Source organism: Oncorhynchus tshawytscha, unplaced genomic scaffold, assembly GCF_018296145.1.
Source record: "Oncorhynchus tshawytscha isolate Ot180627B unplaced genomic scaffold, Otsh_v2.0 Un_scaffold_3790_pilon_pilon, whole genome shotgun sequence".
Taxonomy (NCBI): Eukaryota; Metazoa; Chordata; class Actinopteri; order Salmoniformes; family Salmonidae; genus Oncorhynchus; species Oncorhynchus tshawytscha.
The window spans coordinates 63258-82183 of record NW_024609404.1 but is presented as its reverse complement, the minus strand read 5'-3'; the positions used below and the strand labels follow the sequence as shown (position 1 = coordinate 82183).

Here is an 18926-nt window from a genome sequence, read left to right as displayed (position 1 = left end):
ACATGCAAACAAAAATGTTGTTCATCGTATCGAATCTAACCGAATCACATTGATTTGTGTATAAAATTGAGAGGGAAAGATGCACATTCCTATTAAACCACATAACACTCAAATCACATAAGTCCGGTTCTGATGAGGTATGCTCTGGTAAACAGCTCACAGGCTGGATCCCAAATGGCTCCCTATTCTCTATATAGGGCATTACTGTTGACCAGAGCCAAATGGCACCCTATATAGGGCACCACCTTTGACCATAGCCAAATAGCTCCCTATTCCCTATCTCTATAGACAAACATTGGCAGTAGAATGGCCAGAACTGAAAAGCTCAGTGACATTAAACGTGGCACCATCACAGGAGCCACCTTTCCAACAAGTCAGTTGGTGAAAGTGAAATGGTTGGAGACTCAAAAAACCACTCGAGCGTTCTTCTCTTTTGCTCTATGCATCCAGGTGAGTGGGGCTTGGTCACTGATGAGGGTGAAGTGGCGCCCTAGCAGGTAGTATTTCACGCTTTCTAGAGGCCACTTTACTGCCAGAGCCTCTTTCTCAACGACTGAGTAGTTGGTCTCCCGTGGTTCCAGCTTCCTGCTTAAAAACAGGATGGGGTGTTCCACCCCTTCTACCTCTTGGTAGAGCACAGCTCCCAAGCCGACCTCTGAGGCATCCGTCTGAACAACTCTCTCTCTCTCAAAGTCTGGTATCACCAGCACTGGATTACAGCAGAGAGCCTCCTGTAATGTCCTAAATCCTTTGGTGGCCCTTTCATCCCATTTGACCATGTTTTGGTCCTCTGGCTCTAGTCATGTCAGTGAGTAGGGCGGCCACTGTGGCACAACTTGGGACGAACTTCCGGTAGTAACCGGTCAACCCTAGGAAGGCTCGATCCTGCTTCTTGTTTTCTGGTCTCGGCCCTCTAATTGCCTCCACCATCTTCAGTTGGGATTTGATCTTCCCACGGTGTATCCCAGATACTCGGTTTCCTCTAACCCCACGTAACATTTGGCAGGGTTTGCTGTGAGCTCTGCCTTTCTAAGGGCGTCTAGCGCTGCCTGTACCTGGGGTAAGTGAGATTCCCAATCTGGGCTGTAGATCCCCACATCATCTGAATAGGTTGCAGCGTAAGCTCTGTGCGGGTTTCAGGACTTGGTCCATGAGCCGTTGAAAGGTGGGCCCCTGCGTAATCCAAATGGCTTGACGGTGTATTGAAACAAACCGTCAGGGGTTGCAAAGGCTGTCTTTTCTTCGGCTCTGGGGGTCAAAGGAATTTTCCAGTAACCTTTGGCTAGGTCCAGGGTCGTAATGTACAGAGCGTTACCAGTTTTCTCCAGCAGTCCATCTACTCGGGGCATTGGCTAGGCATCACACTTGGAGATGTAATTTACCTTCTGAAAACAATTTCAAAACCGCCAAGACCCATCATGCTTGGAGACCATCACAATTGGGCTAGACCCTATGTGACTCTTCTACCACTCCATCTGTCAACATTTTTCTCTGCTCTAATCGCAGCTCGACGAGCCTTGGGTACCCGATACGGCCTCGTGCTTAATTCTCTCCCTGGTAGGGAAACAATATCATGAGCCGTAACCTCAGTTCGGCCTGGTATCCATGAAAACACATCTTTGTTTTTATGAACCAGGGTCTTTACTTCCTGTACTTGTGCTGGGGACAGAGAGGTGAAACATGCACTTCGGCTGCCTCCTGAGTGGGTATGGGGTACGTGACAATGTGTTTCTCTCTCTCGCCATGCTTTTAACTGGTTAATTTGATAGATTTGTTCCGGGGGCCGACAACTTGGCTGTCGGATCCGATAATAAACTTCTTGGCGCACCCATCCCGTTAGCAGGATCATTTTCGTCAACATCCGCTGAATTGCAGAGCGCCAAATTCAAATTAAATTACTGAAAATATTTAATTTTGATGAAATCACAAGTGCAATATAGCAAAACTCAGCTTAGTTTGTTGTTAATCCACCTGGTGTGTCAAATTTCAAAAAAGCTTTACAGCAAAAGCTATCAAAGCGTTATGTTAGGACATCTCTCTCAGCAGACAAAACATTACAAACAAAACATTACAAAAAGCTGGCAGCATTACAAACAGCTGGCAGCAAAGTAGATTGGTCACGAAAGTCAGAAAAACTATAAAATGAATTGCTTACCTTTGATGATCTTCGGATGTTTGCACTCACGAGACTCCCAGTTACACAATAAATGTTCATTTTGTTTGATAAAGATTCTTTTTATATCCAAAAACCTCCATTTGGTTGGCGCATTTTGTTCAGAAATCCACAGGCTCGTGCAGGTCATGACGGACAGATGAAAATTCCAAATAGTATCTGTAAAGTTCGTAGAAACATGTCAAGCGTTTTTATAATAAATCCTCAGGTTGTTTTTACAATAAATAATCGATAATATTTCAACCGGACCGTAGCTTTTTCAATAGGAGAGAGAGAGAAAATGTCTGCTCCAAGCTGTTGCGCATACAAAACTCTGCTGGCACCCAGCCATCCACTGACGCGATGTGATCCATCTCGCTCATTTTTCAGAATAAAAGCCTGAAACTATGTCTAAAGACTGTTCACACCATGTGAAAGCCATATGGAAAGGAATATGGTTGATATCCCTTTAAATTATGGAAGGAATGCAATGGAACAGGGAGATTCGTTTCTTTTAGGCACTTCCTTGTTGGATTTTCCTCAGGTTTTCGCCTGCAATAACAGTTCTGATATACTCACAGACAATATTTTGACAGTTTTGGAAACTTTTTCAACAGGTTAACTTCTGTTCTCTCCAGCACTTCATTACGGTCCTTTCCATATAGCTAGTAGTTTACGCTCTACCGTGGGGACCAGCACTAATTCCCTCAGGGTAGCCTGCCGGTTATAAGTGTGCCGGTGGTGCTCTTGTGCTTGCCTCATGTGCTCTCTGACGATGGGCATGACTATCCTGTCTTGCATTGCTGTGATGTGCTCTATAACAGAAGTACAGTGGGGCAAAAAAGTATTTAGTCAGCCACCAATTGTGCAAGTTCTCCCACTTAAAAAGATGAGAGGGGCCTGTAATTGTCATCATAGGTACACTTCAACTATGACAGACAAAATGAGAAAAAAAATCCAGAAAATCACATTGTAGGATTTTTAATGAATTTATTTGCAAATTATGGTGGAAAATAAGTATTTGGTCAATGACAAAAGTTTATCTACATACTTTGTTATATACCCTTTGTTGGCAATGACAGAGGTCAAACATTTTCTGTAAATCTTCACAAGGTTTTCACACACTGTTGCTGGTATTTTGGCCCATTCCTCCATGCAGATCTCCTCTAGAGCAGTGATGTTTGGGGCTGTTGCTGGGCAACATGGACTTTCAACTCCCTCCAAAGATTTTCTATGGGGTTGAGATCTGGAGACTGGCTAGGCCACTCCGGGACCTTGAAATGCTTCTTACGAAGCCACTCCTTTGTTGCCCGGGCGGTGTGTTTGGGATCATTGTCATGCTGAAAGACCCAGCCACGTTTCATCTTCACTGCCCTTGCTGATGGAAGGAGGTTTTCACTCAAAATCTCATGATACATGGCCCCATTCATTCTTTCCTTTACACGGATCAGAAAAACAGCCCCAAAGCATGATGTTTCCACCCCCAGCAATCTTTGTCCTCCAAACACGACGAGTTGAGTTTTTACCAAAACGTTCTATTTTTGTTTCATCTGACCATATGACATTCTCCCAATCTTCTTCTGGATCATCCAAATGCTCTCTAGCAAACTTCAGACGGGCCTGGACATGTACTGGCTTAATAAGCAGGGGGACACGTCTGGCACTGCAGGATTTGAGTCCCTGGCGGCGTAGTGTGTTACTGATGGTAGGCTTTGTTACTTTGGTCCCAGCTCTCTGCAAGTCATTCACTAGGCCCCCCCCCCGTGTTGGTTTGGGATTTTTGCTCACTGTTCTTGTGATCATTTTGACCCCACGGGGTGAGATCTTGCGTGGAGCCCCAGATTGAGGGAGATTATCAGTGGTCTTGTATGTCTTCCATTTCCTAATAAATTCTCCCACAGTTGATTTCTTCAAACCAAGCTGCTTACCTATTGCAGATTCAGTCTTCCCAGCCTGGTGCAGGTCTACAATTTTGTTTCTGGTGTCCTTTGACAGCTCTTTGGTCTTGGCCATAGTGGAGTTTGGAGTGGGACTGTTTGAGGTTGTGGACAGGTGTCTTTTATACTGATAACACGTTCAAACAGGTGCCATTAATACAGGTAACGAGTGGAGGACAGAGGAGCCTCTTAAAGAAGTTACAGGTCTGTGAGAGCCAGAATCTTGCTTGTTTGTAGGTGACCAAATACTTATTTTCCAACATAAATTGCAAATAAATAAATAAAAAATCCTACAATGTGATTTTCTGGATTTTTTTCCCTCATTTTGTCTGTCATAGTTGAAGTGTACCTATGATGAAAATTACATCTCTCATCTTTTTAAGTGGGAGAACTTGCACAATTGGTGGCTGACTAAATAGTTTTTTTGCCCCACTGTACAAGCTCATAGGGTGAAAACCAACAGCGAGGCTTGGGGAACCTCTTTAATGGCAAACATCAGTTAAGTTAATCCCAGTTTTTCCCACTCTTATCAATTACCTTCCTTAGCATTGACTTCAGGGTGCGGTTGAATCTCTCAACCAGCCCATCCGTCTGCGGATGGTAAACTGATGTCCTCAGCTGTTTCACCTGCCACATCTTACAAAGGTCTGCCATAAGGCTGGATAAAGGGGGTCCCCTGGTCAGTAAGGATCTTCTTTGGAATCCCTAAACTGGTGAACAAGAGCACTAATTCCATAGCGATATTTTTGGAAGCCATCGTCCGAAGGGGAATGGCTTCTGGGTAGCGAGTGGCATAATTTAGGATGACCAGAATGCATTGGTGCTCTCTTGCGGATTTGGGTAGCGAGCCCACTATACTTCCTGCTTGGTCAGGAGTGTTGGGCTTCTCAAATATGCTGTTATTTTGGCCTAACCTCGCAAAGTTAGGAAAGTATCTACCCAGTATTATATCATACGGCATCTTCTGGACCACACTGATCTCATAATCCAGCAGCTCGTCCTCCGTTTGTATGCTCACTAAGGCTTTGGGGTATCCTGACTTTCAACTCAAGATTGAAATACTCTTTTTGAGCGTCCCCTACCAGGTATGGTGCAAGAAGTCCTGCCCATTCTTCTTTTGGTCACTTCTCTCTCGCGCTCTGCCGTCCTTTTGAAGGTGCTGATGCTTCCACATATTCCTTCTTGGTCATTTTCCTCCTTCCCGCCTCTGGGTATTTGCAGCTCGAAACTGAGCCCCCCTTTGGGCCTTCTCTTAACTCCTGGGTGTTTCTCTCTTGCTCCTCTCTGAGCAGCTGGTTGGTGCAGTGCTGGACCTGTAATGTGTCCTGATGCATTCGCATTGCATCCTGATGAGCTATTTGTTGAGCTCTAGATGCCACTTATTGGGCTGCCGCTGCTTGTAACAGTGCCTGTATGGCCTCCATACTCATTTTCCCTAAGCAAACTGTACAAAACAAACAAAGCCACAACAAATAAAACCTGACTCCTCTTTGGAGTGCTAACAGAATACTTTAAAAAATATATATTTTCCTCTACCTAACCAGCAGTATGGTTAGTCCCTTTATCCACTTCAGGCCACACTGTGCCCGCATTCTCCACCACGTGTAACAAACCTCTTCAAGGTTAGGAGAGTTTGTCACAAATGAAGTGGGAGACTCTCACCAAAATCACCCCATAATGAAAGTTATTTCGAACAGGACAGAGCTGTATGTTGGTTTCTCCATCCTGGTCCTCCCAGGCCACAGGTGTGGTCAAGGAAAGCAGGATTTGGTACACAAATCGGGTTCTCAGTAGGTCCAGGTCCAAACGCCAACAGGTCCAGACAGTTCAGGTCATGCACAGTAAATCCAGCCGATATATATTGTCACTTCCTCTTTCTCTATAGTTAACAGATCCCCCAGCCCCTTCCTTTCTCTCTTCCTGGTTTTTCTTGACCCCTTATCTGTGGGTCGGCCCCACCTTCCGATCGTTCCGCTTGCTTCTGGGAATTTGAGTGTTTAACGGTCGGCCATTTTGTGATCTGTAGTTCTGATCAGGATGGCCATTTTAGTGATCGGGCAGAGCCCGTTTATTAGTTCTGCTCTCACATATCTGCCATTTATCACTCGACCCCCTTCTTTGCCACAATATACGGTCAATATATATTTTAATATAGTGAGGTACCAGGGGCGTCCAAAATGGCACCCAATTCCCTATATAGTGCACTGGATAGTCTGTCCTCTATTTTTTTTTTACCTTTATTTTACTAGGCAAGTCAGTTAAGAACAAATTCTTATTTTCAATGACGGCCAAGGTACAGTGGTTTAACTGCCTGTTCAAGGGCAGAACGACAGATTTTGTACCTTGTCAGTTCGGGGATTTGAACTTGCAACCTTTCGGTTACTAGTGCAATGCTCTAACCACTAGGCTACACTGCCACCCCGGGTGGTATTAGCCTGGTCAGTCTGTTTGTCTGCCCTCTATATGGTGTTAGCCTGGTCAGTCTGTCCTCTATATGGTGTTAGCCTGGTCAGTCTGTCCTCTTTATGGTGATAGCCTGGTCAGTCTGTCCTCTATATGGTGATAGCCTGGTCAGTCTGTCCTCTTTATGGTGTTAGCCTGGTCAGTCTGTCCTCTATATGGTGTTAGCCTGGTCAGTCTGTTTGTCCTGGTCAGTCTGTCTCTATATGGTGATAGCCTGGTCAGTCTGTCCTCTTTATGGTGGTGTTAGCCTGGTCAGTCTGTTCTGGTGTTAGCCTGGTCAGTCTGTCTCTTTATATGTTAGGGTGTCTGTCCTCTATATGAGCCTGGTCAGTCTGGTCAGTCTCTCTGTCCTCTATATGGTGATTAGCCTGGTCAGTCTGTCCTCTATATGGTGTTAGCCTGGTCAGTCTGTTCTATATGGTGTTAGCCTGGTCAGTCTGTTTGTCTATATGGTGTTGGTCAGTCTGTTTGTCTGGTGTCAGTCTGTCCTCTATATGGTGTTAGCCTGGTCAGTCTGTTTGTCTGTCCTCTCTATGGTGTTAGACTGGTCAGTCTGTTTGTCTGTCCTCTATATGGTGTTAGCCTGGTCAGTCTGTTTGTCTGTCCTCTATAGCCTGGTGTCTGTTTGTCTGTCCTCTAGGTGTTAGCCTGGTCAGTCTGTCCTCTATATGGTGTTAGCCTGGTCAGTCTGTCCTCTATATGGTGTTAGCCTGGTCAGTCTGTCCTCTATATGGTGTTAGCCTGGTCAGTCTGTCCTCTATATGGTGTTAGACTGGTCAGTCTGTCCTCTAAATGGTGTTAGCCTGGTCAGTCTGTCCTCTATATGGGTTTTCTCTTTACATAACAGATCTGTGACCAGGCTAATATTGGATGCTCTCTAGAATCTTAGATAGGATCTTAGATACCCACCTCCTGTATAGAAATTATACCCACCTCCTGTGTAGAAATGATACCCACCTCCTGTGTAGAAATGATACCCACCTCCTGTGTAGAAATGATACCCACCTCCTGTGTAGAAATGATACCCACCTCCTGTGTAGAAATGATTCCCACCTCCTGTGTAGAAATGATTCCACCTCCTGTGTAGAAATGATACCCACCTCCTGTGTAGAAATGATACCCACCTCCTGTATAGGAATGATACCCACCTCCTGTGTAGAAATGATACCCACCTCCTGTGTAGAAATGATACCCACCTCCTGTGTAGAAATGATACCCACCTCCTGTGTAGAAATGATACCCACCTCCTGTGTAGAAATGATTCCAACCTCCTGTGTAGAAATGCTTGTCGTTGTGTTTGATGCAGGAAACCAGGGACGTCTTCAGATATCTCTCTGGAAGCTGAAACGAAGATGCACATATTGGAAATGCTTACACACACACACACACACACACACACACACACACACACACAGTGGTGGAAAAAGTACTCAATTGTCATACGTTCGTAAAAGTAAAGATACCTTCATAGAAAATGACTCAAGTGACAAAATGACAAGTAAAAGTGAAAGTCACCCACTAAAATACTACTTGAGTAAAGGTCTAAAAGTCTTTGGTTTTGGATGTACTGAAGTATCAAAAGTAAATGAAGTTGAGAAAATAAATATATTAATTTTATTAAGCAAAGCAGATGTGTTTTTTTAATTTACAGATAGACATGGTCACACTCAAACACTCCAACATAATTTAAAAACAAAGCATTTGTGTTTAGTGAGTCCTCCAGATCAGAGGCAGTAGGGATGTTCTCTGTTTAGTGAGTCCTCCAGATCAGAGGCAGTAGGGATGTTCTCTGTTTAGTGAGTCCTCCAGATCAGAGGCAGTAGGGATGACCAGGGATGTTCTCTGTTTAGTGAGTCCTCCAGATCAGAGGCAGTAGGGATGACCAGGGATGTTCTCTGTTTAGTGAGTCCTCCAGATCAGAGGCAGTGACCAGGGATGTTCTCTGTTTAGTGAGTCCTCCAGATCAGGGATGTTCTCTGTTTAGTGAGTCCTCCAGATCAGAGGCAGTAGGGATGACCAGGGATGTTCTCTGTTTAGTGAGTCCTCCAGATCAGAGGCAGTAGGGATGACCAGGGATGTTCTCTGTTTAGTGAGTCCTCCAGATCAGAGGCAGTAGGGATGACCAGGGATGTTCTCTGTTTAGTGAGTCCTCCAGATCAGAGGCAGTAGGGATGACCAGGGATGTTCTCTGTTTAGTGAGTCCTCCAGATCAGAGGCAGTAGGGATGACCAGGGATGTTCTCTGTTTAGTGAGTCCTCCAGATCAGAGGCAGTAGGGATGACCAGGGATGTTCTCTGTTTAGTGAGTCCTCCAGATCAGAGGCAGTAGGGATGACCAGGGATGTTCTCTGTTTAGTGAGTCCTCCAGATCAGAGGCAGTGGGGATGACCAGGGATGTTCTCTGTTTAGTGAGTCCAGATCAGATTAGAGACCAGGGATGTTCTCTGTTTAGTGAGTCCTCCAGATCAGGGCATGACCAGGGATGTTCTCTGTTTAGTGAGTCCTCCAGATCAGAGGCAGTAGGGATGACCAGGGATGTTCTCTGTTTAGTGAGTCCTCCAGATCAGAGGCAGTAGGGACCAGGGATGACCAGGGATGTTCTCTGTTTAGTGAGTCCTCCAGATCAGAGGCAGTGGGGATGACCAGGGATGTTCTCTGTTTAGTGAGTCCTCCAGATCAGAGGCAGTAGGGATGACCAGGGATGTTCTCTGTTTAGTGAGTCCTCCAGATTAGAGGCAGTAGGGATGACCAGGGATGTTCTCTGTTTAGTGAGTCCTCCAGATCAGAGGCAGTAGGGATGACCAGGGATGTTCTCTGTTTAGTGAGTCCTCCAGATCAGAGGCAGTAGGGATGACCAGGGATGTTCTCTGTTTAGTGAGTCCTCCAGATCAGAGGCAGTAGGGATGACCAGGGATGTTCTCTGTTTAGTGAGTCCTCCAGATCCAGATGACCAGGGATGTTCTCTGTTTAGTGAGTCAGATCAGGGGTATGACCAGGGATGTTCTCTGTTTAGTGAGTCCTCCAGATCAGAGGCAGTAGGGATGACCAGGGATGTTCTCTGTTTAGTGAGTCCTCCAGATCAGAGGCAGTAGGGATGACCAGGGATGTTCTCTGTTTAGTGAGTCCTCCAGATCAGAGGCAGTAGGGATGACCAGGGATGTTCTCTGTTTAGTGAGTCCTCCAGATTAGAGGCAGTAGGGATGACCAGGGATGTTCTCTGTTTAGTGAGTCCTCCAGATCAGAGGCAGTAGGGATGACCAGGGATGTTCTCTGTTTAGTGAGTCCTCCAGATCAGAGGCAGTAGGGATGACCAGGGATGTTCTCTGTTTAGTGAGTCCTCCAGATCAGAGGCAGTAGGGATGACCAGGGATGTTCTCCGTTTAGTGACTCCTCCAGATCAGAGGCAGTAGGGATGACCAGGGATGTTCTCTGTTTAGTGAGTCCTCCAGATCATATGCTGTAGGAAGGAGCTCTCCAAACAGGTCGGGGGCAAAGTTGTAGAGAAGTACAGATCAGGGTTGGGTTGTAAAAAAATATCCTAAACTTTGAACATCCTACAGAGCACCATTAAATCCATTATTAAAAAATTGAAAGAATATTGCACCACATCAAACCTGCCAAGAGAGGGCCGTCCACCAAAACTCACAGACCAGGCAAGGAGGGCATTAATCAGAGGGGAAATAAAGAGAGCAAAGATAACCCTGAAGGAGCTGCAAAGCTCCACAGCGAAGATTGGAGTATCCATAGGACCACTTTAAGCTGTACACTCCACAGAGATGGGCTTTTATAAATGTATTATTTTATTTCACCTTTATTTAAACCAGGTAGGCCAGTGTCACATTCGTCGTAATGATTAGACCAAGGCACATTCTCTTTTAATGAATGAACACCGAACAAACCAACAAAAATAACAAACGAAATGGCTACCTAAATATGATGCCCAATCAGAGATAACGATAAACAGCTGTCTATGATTGGGAACCATATTCGGCCTAAATAGACATACAAAAACCCCTAAACATACAAAAACTAGAGTTATTATTTTACCTTTATTCAACTAGGCAAGTTGAGAACAAATTCTTATTTTCAATGACGGCCTAGAAACAGTGGGTTAACTACCTGTTCAGGGGCAGAACGACAGATTTGTACTTGTAAGCTTGGGGAATTGAACTTGCAACCTTTCGGTTACTAGTCCAACACGCTAACCACTAGGCTACCCTGCCGCCCCAGAGTACCCACCCTAGTCACACCCTGACCTAACCAAAATATATAGAAAAACAGAGGTATCTAAGGTCAGGGTGTGACAGCCAGTTGAGAACAAGTTCTCATTTACAACTGCGACCTGACCAAGATAAAGCAAAGCAGTGTGATATTAACAACACAGAGTTACACGTGCAATTAACAAAAGTAGTCAATAACACAATAGAAAAATCTATGTACAGTGTGTGCAAATGAAATAAGATTAGGGAGGTAAAGGCAATAAATAGGCCATAGTGGCGAAATAATTACAATTGAGCAATTAAACACTGGAGTGATAGATGTGCAGAAGATTAATGTACAAGTAGAGATACTGGGGTGCAAAGGAGCAAAAATAAATAACTAACAATATGGGGATGAGGTGGTTGGGTGGGCAATTTACAGATGGGCTGTGGTACAGATGCAGTGATTGGTAAGCTGCTCTGACAGCTGATGCATGAAGTTAGTGAGGGAGATATAAGACTCCAGTGATTTTTGCAAGTCATTGGCAGCAGAGAACTGGAAGGAAAGGACAAATTAGGATTTTGCTTTGGGGATGACAAGCATTACAAGCATTTCATAAGTGTCAAGGGCTTTTATTGACAATTACATGAAGTTGATGCAAAGAGTCAATATCTGCAGTGTTGACCCTTGTTTTTCAAGAACTCTGCAATCCGTCCTGGCATGCTGTCAATTAACCTTTGGTTCACTGATGGCAGCCCATTCTTGCATAATCAATGCTTAGAGTTTGTCAGAATTTGTTTGTTTTTGTTTGTCCACCCGCCTCTTGAGGATTGACCACAAGTTCTCAATGGGATTAAGGTCTGGGGAGTTTCCTGGCCATGGACCCAAAATATCAATGTTTTGTTCCCCGAGCCACTTAGTTATCACTTTTGCCTTATGGCAAGGTGCCATCATGCTGGAAAAGGCATGGTTAGTCACCAAACTGATCCTGGATGGTTGGGAGATGTTGCTCTCGGAGGACGTTTTGGTACCATTCTTTATTCATGGCTGTGTTCTTAGGCAAAATTGTGAGAGAGCCCACTCCCTTGGCTGAGAAGCAACCCCACACATGAATGTTCTCAGGATGCTTTACCGTTGGCATGACACAGGACTGATGGTAGCGCTCACCTTGTTTTCTTCTGACAAGCTTTTTCCAGATGCCCCAAACAGTCGGAAAGGAGATTCATCAGAGAAAATGACTTTACCCCAGTCCTCAACAGTCCAATCCCTGTACTTTTTGCAGAATATCAGTCTGTCCCTGATGTTTTTCCTGGAGAGAAGTGGCTTCTTTGCTGCCCTTCCTGACACCAGGCCATCCTCCAAAAGTCTTCACCTCACTGTGCGTGCAGATGCACTCACACCTGCCTGCTGCCATTCCTGAGCAAGCTCTGTACTGGTGTTGTCACAATCCTGCAGCTGAATCAACTTTAGGAGACGGTCCTGGCGCTTGCTGGACTTTCTTTGGAGCCCTGAAGCCTTCTTCACAACAATTGAACTGCTCTCCTTGAAGTTCTTGATGATCCAATAAATGGTTGATTTAGGTGCAATCTTACTGGCAGCAATATCCTTGCCTGTGAAGCCCTTTTTGTGCAATTCAATGATGACGGCACGTGTTTCCTTGCAGATAACCATGGTTGACAGAGGAAGTACAATGATTCCCAGCACCACCCTCCTTTTGAAGCTTCCAGTCTGTTATTTGAACTCAATCAGCATGACAGAGTGATCTCCAGCCTTGTCCTCTTCAACACTCACACCTGTGTTAACGAGAGAATCACTGACATGATGTCAGCTGGTCCTTTTGTGGCAGGGCTGAAATGCAGTCAAAATGTTTTTGGGGCGATTCAGTTCACTTGCATGGCAAAGAGGGACTTTGCCATTAATTGCAATTCATCTGATCACTCTTCATAACATTCTGGAGCATATGCAAATTGCCATCATACAAACTGAGGCAGCAGACTTTGTGAAAATTTATATTTGTGTCATTGTCAATACTTTTGGCCACGACTGTAAATGACCAGGAACCAGTGGGTTTGGCGACAAATATGAATCGAGGGCCAGTCAATGAGAGCATGCAGGTCTCAGTGGTGGGTAGTATATGGGGATTTGGTGACATAACAGATGGCACGGTGATAGACTACATCCGATTTGTTGAGTGTTGGAGGCTAATTTGTAAATGACATCGCCGAAGTCAAGAAGTGGTAGGATGGTCAGTTTTAAGAGGGTATGTTTAGCAGCATGAGTGAAGGATAGTTTGTTGCGAAATAGGAAGCCGATTCTATAATTAATTTTGGATTGGAGATGCTTAATGTGAGTCTAGAAGGAGAGTATACAGTCTAACAAGACACCTAGGTTTTTGTAGTTGTCCACACATTCTAAGTCCAGAGTAGTGATGCTAGACGGGTAGGTGGGTGTGGGCAGCGATCGGTTGAAGAGCATGCATTTAGTTTTACATGCATTTAAGAGCAGTTGGAGGCCACGGAAGGAGTGTTGTATGGCATTGAAGCTCGTCTGGAGGTTTGTTACCACATTGAATGCCTTGGCAGGTCGATGAAGATGGCGGCACTGTATTGTCTTTTATCAATGGCGGTTATGAAATCATTTAGGACCTTGAGTGTGGCTGAGGTGCACCCATGACCAGCTCAGAAAACAGATTGCATAGCAGAGAAGGTACGGTGGGATTCGAAATGGTCGGTGATCTGTTTGTTAACTTGGCTTTCGAAGACCTTAGAAAGGCAGGGTAGGATGGATATAGGTCTGTATCAGCTTGGGTCAAGAGTGTCTCCCCCTTTGAAGAGGGGGATGACCGCGGCAGCATTCCAATCTTTAGGGATGTTAGACAATACGAAACAGAGGTTGAACAGGCTAGTAATAGGGGTTGCAACAATTGCGGTGGATCATTTTAGAAAGAGAGGGTCCAGATTGTCTAGCCCGGCTGATTTGTAGGGTTCCAGATTTTGCAGCTCTTTCAGAACATCAGCTGGATTTGGCTGAAGGAGAAATGGGGAGGCTTGGGCAAGTTGCTGTGGGGGTACAGAGCTGTTGACCGAGGTAGGGGTAGCCAGGTGGAAAGCATGGCCAACCGTAGAGAAATGCTTATTGAAATTCTCGATTATCATAGATTTATCGGTGGTGACAGTGTTTCCTAGCCTCAGTGCAGCGGGCAGATGGGAGGAGGTGCTCTTATTCTCCATGGACTTTACAGTGTCCCATAACTTTTTGGAGTTTGTGCTGCAGGATGCAAATTTCTGTTTGAAAAAGCTAGCTTTTCCTTTCCGTACTGCCTGTTTCTATTGGTTCCTGACTTCCCTGAAAAGTTGCATATCTCGGGGGCTATTCGATGCTAATGCAGTACGCCACAGGATGTTTTTGTGCTGGTCAAGGGTAGTCAAGTCTGGAGTGAACAAAGGGCTATATCTGTTCTTAGTCCTACATTTTTTGAATGGGGCATGTGTTTTTAAGATGGTGAGCAAGGCAGTTTTAAAGAATAACCAGGCATCCTCTACTGATGGAATGAGGTCAATATCCTTCCAGGATACCTGAGCCAGGTTGATTAGAAAGGCCTGCTCACTGAAGTGTTTTAAGGAGAATTTGACAGTGATGAGGGGTGCTCGTTTGTCCACGGACCCATTACGGACACAGGCAATGAGGCTGTGATCGCTGGTTGAAGACAGCAGAGGTGTATTTAGAGGGCAGGTTGGTCAGGATGATATCTATGAGGAAGCCCGTGTTTACGGATTTAGGGTTGTACCTGGTAGGTTCCTTTATAATTTGTGTGAGATTGAGGGAATCTATCTTAGATTGTAGGACTGCTGGGGTGTTAAACATATCCCAGTTTAGGTCACCTAACAGTACAAACTCTGAAGATAAATGGGGGACAATTAATCCACATATGGGCACAGCTGGGGGCAGAGGGGCGTCTCAAGTGGCAACATTGAGAGACTTATTTCTGGGAAGGTGGATTTTTAAAAGTAGAAGCTCAAACTGTTTGGGCACAGACCTGGCTTTACGGAAGAGTGGCCAGAAAAAAAGCCATTGCTTAAGACAAAAATAAGCAAACACTTTTGGTGTTCGCCAAAAGATATGTGGGAGACTCCCCAAACATATGGAAGAATGTACTCTGGTCAAGTGTAGCTTTTTGGACATCAAGGAAAACGTTATGTCTGGTGCAAACCCAACACCTCCCATCACCCTGAGAACGCCATCCCCACAGATTAGCATGGTGGTGGCAGCATCATGCTGTGGGGATGTTTTCATCAGCAGGGACTGGGAAACTGGTCAGAATTGAAGGAATGAGATTCACCATCCAGCAGGACAATGACCTTAAGCATACTGCTAAAGCAACACTCGAGTGGTTTAAGGGGGAACTGTACATGTCTTGGAATGGCCTAGTCAAAGCCCAGACCTCAATCCAATTGAGAATCTGTGATACGACTTAAGATTGCTGTACACCAGCAGAACCCATCCAACTTGAAGGAGCTGGAGCAGTTTTGCCTTGAAGAATGGGCAAAAATCCCAGTGGCTAGATGTGCCAAGCTTATAGAGACATACCCCAAGAGACTTGTAGCTGTAATTGCTGCAAAAGGTGGCTCTACAAAGTATTGACTTGGAGGGGGTGAATAGTTTCGCACGTTCAAGTTTTCTGTTTTTTTTGTCTTATTTCTTGTTCGTTTCACAATAAAAACTATTTTGCATCTTCAAAGTGGTGGTTGGCATGTTGTGTAAATCAAATGATACAAACCCCCAAGAAATCCATTTTAATTCCAGGATGTAAGGCAACAAGTGCTTGACAACACCGCACACAACACACACACTGTAACAGCTCTCCTGATGGTCAGCCAGCCTGACAGCTACGAGCGTTAAGGTTTAATGTGGTGAAGCAGAGTGAATACTGTGAACAACTGTCATTGGTTTACAACTTTATATGACCTGGTTCTGTTAATGCTTGATCTGTTACATCCTCTACTTCAGGCAGACAGACAGACGGACGGACGGACGGACGGACGGACCGACGGACGGATTACTATTGCAACAACACATCATCAGTAGGGTAAAACTAACCTGTCTCAGAACATGAATTACTATTACTTACTTGCACTTCTTATACAGTGGCTAACTACATAAAGTGTCAGAAAATAACATCACTGTGCTAGTCTAAAGTGCATCTCATTACAATGTGATTTTACAGTGATGTCAACGAAGGGGATGTTTATCATGATACATTAGGATAGCATGAGTTAGGCAGCAAAAACAATTGACAGACAGACAGACAGACAGACAGACAGACAGACAGACAGACAGACAGACAGACAGACAGACAGACAGACAGACAGACAGACAGACAGACAGACAGAATGACAGACAGACAGACAGACAGACAGACAGACAGACAGACAGACAGACAGACAGACAGACAGACAGACAGACAGACAGACAGACAGACAGACAGACAGACAGACAGACAGACAGACAGACAGACAGACAGACAGACAGAAATAAAGATGCATATGGACGGACAGACAGACAGACAGACAGAAATAAAGATGCATAAGGACGGACAGACAGACATACCACAGTCAGGCCACCACAGGTCTGTCTCCCAAATGGCACCCTATTCCCTATATAGTGCACTACAATACACCCTATTCCCTATCTAATGCACTACATGACACCCTATTCCCTTTCTAGTGCACTACATGACACCCTATTCCCTATCTAGTGCACTACATGACACCCTATTCCCTTTCTAGTGCACTACATGACACCCTATTCCCTATATAGTGCACTACATGGCACCCTATTCCCTTTCTAGTGCACTACATGACACCCTATTCCCTATATAGTGCACTACATGACACCCTATTCCCTTTCTAGTGCACTACATGACACCCTATTCCCTATATAATGCACTACATGACACCCTATTCCCTATATAATGCACTACATGGCACTCTATTCCCTATATAATGTACTACATGACACCCTATTCCCTATCTAATTCACTATTCCCTATCTAATTCACTATTCCCTATCTAATTCACTACATGGCACTCTATTCCCTATCTAATTCACTATTCCCTATCTAATGCACTACATGGCACCCTATTCCCTATCTAATTCACTACATGGCAATCTATTCCCTATCTAATTCACTTCATGGCACTCTATTCCCTATCTAATTCACTACATGGCACCCTATTCCCTATCTAATTCACTATTCCCTATCTAATTCACTACATGGCACTACATGGCTATCTAATTCCACTCTATTCCCTATCTAATTCACTACATGGCAATCTATTCCCTATCTAATTCACTTCATGGCACTCTATTCCCTATCTAATTCACTATTCCCTATCTAATTCACTATTCCCTATCTAATTCACTACATGGCACTCTATTCCCTATCTAATTCACTATTCCCTATCTAATTCACTATTCCCTATCTAATTCACTACATGGCACTCTATTCCCTATCTAATTCACTATTCCCTATCTAATTCACTATTCCCTATCTAATTCACTACATGGCACTCTATTCCCTATCTCTAATTCACTATTCCCTATCTAATGCACTACATGGCACCCTATTCCCTATCTAATGCACTACATGGCACTCTATTCCCTATCTAATTCACTATTCCCTATCTAATTCACTACATGACACTCTATTCCCTATCTAATTCACTATTCCCTATCTAATTCACTACATGGCACTCTATTCCCTATCTAATTCACTATTCCCTATCTAATTCACTACATGACACTCTATTTCCTATCAGCACACACACCTGTCCTGTTCTATTCTGTTCTGTACTACTGGCCTGTTCTGTTCTCTACTGTTCTACTGTTCTCTACTGTTCTACTGTTCTCTACTGTTCTGTACTGTTCTACTGTCCTGTACTGTTCTACTGTCCTCTACTGTTCTGTTCTACTGTTCTACTGTCCTCTACTGTTCTGTTCTACTGTTCTACTGTTCTGTTCTACTGTTCTAATGTCCTCTTCTGTTCTGTTCTACCGTCTCTCATAATAACACACCATTTCCAGACCCACTGACTAAACTTGAAACCCCCAGACATAAATTCCTCTCCTCTCTGACACAGCTGGCGTCAACACCGCAGACTCACCTGATAGCAGCAGGAGATAGATCTACTACGATGCACAACACATTCCTCTGTGGGTCTCAACTACTCCTGACTGTCTCCCTGAGACAAAGAACACATTATGGGAGGAGGAACTCAACACTCCGTCTGATTGGAGGACACAGGGGCTGGAGATCAGGGAGGAAGCAGGAGGCAGGGGCTGGAGAATAGGGAGGTACAGGCAGGGGCTGAAGAACAGGGAGGTGGGGCTGGAGAACCGGGAGGTGGGGGGAGGCAGGGGCCAGAGAACAGGGAGGTGGGGGGAGGCAGGGGCTGAAGAACAGGGAGGTGGGGCTGGAGAACAGGGAGGTGGGGGAGGCAGGGGCTGGAGGACAGGGAGGTGGGGGAGGCAGGGGCTGGTGAATAGGGAGATACGGGGGAGGCAGGGACTGGAGAACATGAAGTTAGGGGCTGGAGAACAGGGAGGTAGGAGGAGGCAGGGGTTGGAGAACAGGGAGGTACGGGGGGGCAGGGACTGGAGAACATGGAGTTAGGGGCTGGAGAACAGGGAGGTAGGAGGAGGCAGGGGTTGGAGAACAGGGAGGTAGGGGGAGGTAGGGGCTGGAGAACAGGGAGGTAGGGGGAGGTAAAGTCATCCCTGGTTAGGAGAACAGAACAGGAGGTAGGGTCATTTCTGGCCAGGAGAGTGCACCTATCTAGGCTACTTCCCAAATGGCACCTAATGCTTATATAGTGCACTACTTTTGACAAGCACCCGACTATATAGGGAATAGGGCGCAATCTAGGACACAGCCCCAGTCAGCACCCTACTATATAGATAATAGGTGCCATCTAGGACACAGCCCCAGTCAGCCAGTCAGCACCCTACTATGTATATAGTAAATAGGGTGACATCTAGGACACATAGGTAGAGTCCATGGTGTGGTGCAGGTAGAACTGTGTCAGGTAGAAGAGGTGATAGGTAGAACTGTGTCAGGTAGAAGAGGTGATAGGTATAACTGTGTCAGGTAGAAGATAGGTGATAGGTAGAACTGTG

The 18926-nt window shown here is 45.1% G+C and overlaps 1 protein-coding gene across 1 annotated transcript in view; it reads right to left on the bottom strand.

Annotated features, from left to right (window-relative positions):
* The window catches only part of slc7a9 (solute carrier family 7 member 9), a 68240-nt gene extending 50219 nt beyond the window's left edge, over window positions 1-18021 (bottom strand). Inside the window, exons 1-2 of the mRNA XM_042315185.1 lie at window positions 17915-18021; window positions 7797-7893 (exon numbers count right to left, since the gene is read on the bottom strand). The gene's annotated coding sequence lies outside the window, so the exon portion shown is untranslated. The remainder of the gene's footprint in view (window positions 1-7796; window positions 7894-17914) is intronic.
* Window positions 18022-18926: the final 905 nt, after the last annotated feature.